Source organism: Choloepus didactylus, chromosome 2 (genome assembly GCF_015220235.1).
Source record: "Choloepus didactylus isolate mChoDid1 chromosome 2, mChoDid1.pri, whole genome shotgun sequence".
NCBI classification, from domain to species: Eukaryota; Metazoa; Chordata; class Mammalia; order Pilosa; family Megalonychidae; genus Choloepus; species Choloepus didactylus.
In genome coordinates, this window is record NC_051308.1 from 26,273,379 (window position 1) to 26,277,590 (window position 4,212).

Consider the following 4,212-nt stretch of genomic DNA (forward strand, 5'->3'; position numbering starts at 1 on the left):
AGCTCTTTCAGCAGTCACATCTATTCATGAGTTAATGGTTATCTCTAAATTCTGAGATGCTGAGCTGTTTGTGTATAACCTGGTTGGGCCCTGAAACTTCAGGTATCTGTGCAACCCCTGAGACTCAGAGCCGGAATTCAGCAGCTGTGAATGTCAGCATTACTCCATACAGCAAATGTTAAAAAAGCTGAAAAAGAGATCAGACTTCAATTAGATATATATTAATGAAATGGCCTTGATTAGAACAAAGGTAAACTAGACTAAGGGAAAATGATGATATTGCTGTGTTTTAAAATCCCAACTTCTCTGTGAGACCAAAGGAAGAGATGTCTATTTGGTGCAAAATCTGTATCTTCTGTAGTACACTGTATAAGTTAACTTGAATGGTCAGTTTATTCAAACACCATAATTACATGGAACCTTGAATAAGGGTGAGATCTGGTTGGCTTGTATTGGTTAATGTGAAACCCTGATACACCCCAGAGTAATTTGGGCAGAGAATAAAAAGTATTTGCAAAGCCCCCTTGAGGGACTGGGGAAAACGTGGAAACACTAAACTTCCCCACCTGGGGAATTTCTGATATTCTCACAAGCATTGAGGACTACCATTGTAGTAGGCCACATCCTTGATCTTGGAGCTTGCCCTTATGAAGCTTGTAACTGCAAAGGAGAGGCTAAGCCTGCTTCTAATTTTGCCTAAGAGTCATTCCCAGAGAACCTCTTGTTGCTCAGATGTGGGCTCTCTCTCTCTCTCTAAGCCCACTGAGCAGGTAAACTCACTGTCCAGGGGTGTAAATCTCCCTGGCAACATGGGACATGGCTCCCAGGAATGAGCCTGGACCCAGCATTGTGAGATTGAGAAAGACTTCCTGACCAAAAAGGGGAAGAGAAATTAAACAAAATAAAGTTTCAGTAACCGAGAGATCTCAAATAGAGTTGAGAGGTCATTCTGGAGTTATTTTTATGCATTATATAATATCCCTTTTTAGTTTTTAGTGTATTAGGATAGCTAGAAGAAAATACCTGAAACTGTTGAACTGTAATCCAGTAGCCTTGATTCTTGAAGACGATTGTGTAACTACATAGCTTATATGGTGTGACTGTGTGATTGTGAAAACCTTGTGGCTCATACTCCCTTTATCCAGCATATGGACAGATGAGCAGGAAAAAAGGGGGACAAAAAGTAAATGAATAATAAGGGGGAAAAAGGTGCATGAGATGTTTTGGAAGTTCTTTTTTGCTTGTAGTTTATTTTTATTCTTATTTTTAGTTTTATTTTTTGGAGTACTGAAAATGTTGAAAAAATTGTGGTGGTGAATGCACAACTCTGTGATGATACTGTGAACAATTGATTGTACAATTTGGATGATTGTATGGTGTGTTAATGTATCTCAATAAAATTGCATTAAAAAAAGGAATGAAAAAAATGTAAGAACAGACATCATAAAATATTCAAAAGACCAATGAAATCATTCATGTTTATATAGGTAACTAAGACATTGCTTTTCTTATCCAGAATTCAGTTCAGAATTCATTAGACAAACTCTATTCCTGATATCACATCTCATTGTCAGAAATGGGATTAACAGATAAAAAATTTGTATGTATGTATAAATATTTATCAAATAAATGTGTTTCCTGGTTGTCAAGAGTCAAACAGGATTAACTGTGGGTGGTTTTGGAGACCTGAATGGTGGCTCCCCCAAGCCCCTGAGCCCAGCTTCCCTCAAGTATATGAGAAGCTAGCACTGGCATACCCAGGTAACTATCCTGAACAGTTGTCACCCCAGCCTAAGCCTAAACTGTTTACCACCTGAATGAAGATTCTTATGCTTTTCCTATAAAAATACAGAATAGTAGAAGACAGTCATCTCCTGGAGCAGAGACCTAGGATGAGGCGAACTGCACATTGACCCAAGCATGTTTCTACACAAGATGTCAGGAAGACGGGAGACTCCTGAACCTGCTGAGTCTTCCACCTATGAGTTTCAGCCTGCACTAAGTGACACTTACTAGACTGTGCCTGAGCCTTTTGCTTGGCACAGTTCCTAGTCTGCCCCAAAGGTCTTTTACCTAAGAAAGTACAACACCCACCCCCTTGTCAGCATTAGCTGCCCATTGGCCATCACTCCTGCCTCTCAACTGCTGTTTTGGTGCCTGTCACAGTCACATTCACTTCAGCCTCTACAGCATCCTTAGGCACCATCACCTCCACCAACTGAAGCTCACATTGGATCCTGCACTACCCACTGTCACTGCCATCAGTTAAGTCGCTACATCTGCTGACTAAGCCAAGAAGGCTTGACTTTCCTCTTTTCCATAACCTCTGATTTCTCTTGGCAACCAGGCCACAGTTATTAAAATTTGGTCATTTGCATGTATTTACACAAAAATTCTACTTCAGGGCTTCAACAAGTAAGGAATTTATTTTTTGAAAAGTTCTACCAAGGTAAAATATACATAATGTAAATATTTTCTTTTCATTTTGCTCTATCTTCATATTTAATAACAATAAAATGATATTGCAATAAAGTATAACAAGCTTAAAAGACAAATTATTGATTTACTTCAACAGAGAAGGGCTCCATCAGAGAAGGAGTTCCCAGGCATACAATCAAGTTCCTGACTTAACCCTGATCATGTGTGACCACTGAAGAAGAAAGGCCTGAGAGGGCAATCAAAGGAGCAAGTGGGGTAGCTACATATGAGGGAACGTTGGGCAACATCCAAATAAATCATACTTCTGCTGTCAAAATCAAGGAATACACCCATGCAGCCCAGAGGTTTCTGTATGCACTGACACAATATTGGGGCAGTAGTGTAGAAACTGTAATGGTTTTCCTCCACACGGAAAAGAAGAAATATGTCCTTAGATTCAATCAGTGTGCCATTCTTCCTTATCCAGGAATCCCCACAGACTCCTAGAGCACAGTTGCATGAATCATCCACATCCATCCTCCTGGTCCCGCATGAAGCAAAATAATTAGATCTTTGAGAATCAAAAGTCACATCTTGGTAGTCATATCTAGACAGCAGTCTTCTCAGATCATCAAACAGTGTACTATTGTGGTTGCATATTTCATTATTGAAGGAAATTTCCACACAATAGTGATTGAACCTGTCTATCAGTCCAGTGATGGTCCCTTCACTGAGCTCTTGGTTCACAGGCTGGAGCATGTGCAGCTGCACTGACTCATTCCTTGTCAATATGTCTCCCAAATCCTGGAGCATCTCCACATTTGGTTTATGGCACATTTTCATCAGCTCTTCATACATTTCTCTTAGGTTTTTCCTCTTTTGAACCACTGTGGCTTTATTTTTCTTGAGTTTCTGTAAAATCTTTTTGGCTTCCTTTTTCAGTCTCTCTAATTGTTGTTTTCTACTTCATGGGGATCTGGACACAACTTCCTATACACAGCTTTGATAATCACTGCTCTTAGACTCACATAATCATTCCACATGTTAGTTTATCCTGCTCTCTTCATTTAGATTTGTCTGATTTTCTTGAATCTTTTCCCATACAGAACTCATTTGCTTTAGGAGCTTCTTCCGGTAATCCTCAGCCGCCCATTCTATGGATGAGTGTTTGTGAGCCTCGTGCTCCGGAGACTGACTTAGAGCAGAGCAAACACAGCAGGTTCTTGTCCTCTTCACAGATCTTCTTGGTCTCCTTGTGTGTCCCACACAGATGTTCCTCTGAGCTCAGGAATTGGCAGAGACTTGCCTGTCTGACATAGGAAACCAGATTCTTCACAAGAATATTGGTTTTGAAAACTGCTGAGAGTTTTCTTCCCTACATGTGAGGCATTTGGCAGGAGTTTCTGCTTCTTCCCAGAAAAGATTGAGATAGGACCTGCAAAAGCTGTGCCCACAGCCGATGGTGACTGGGTCTGCAAGGTAGTTCAGGCAGATTAGGCAGGTGAGTTCTTGTTGGAAGTCTTCTGGGATGTGTGACTCCATTTTTCCAAGGAATATGTCAAGGTTTTCACCAAGTCTCACTGTAGAAGTACAACTATGGAAGTCAATTGAGGGCTGAATTCCTCACAATGTGGTAGGAATAGCTTTCAGAAGTCTCCACAGGCTGCTGAGTTCCAATACACTCTCTCTGTTCTGGAGAACCATAAATATCATTTTAACTGTTTTAATTAAGTGCACAGTTCTGTGACATTAAGTACCTCAATAATGTTAGTAACTTTTGTCACTAAATATTCT

General features: G+C 40.3%; 1 pseudogene; it reads right to left on the minus strand.

The window, feature by feature from the left end:
• Positions 1-2,637: 2,637 nt before the first annotated feature.
• LOC119511197 lies at positions 2,638-3,960 on the minus strand (annotated as a pseudogene).
• Between the last annotated feature and the right edge of the window lie 252 nt (positions 3,961-4,212).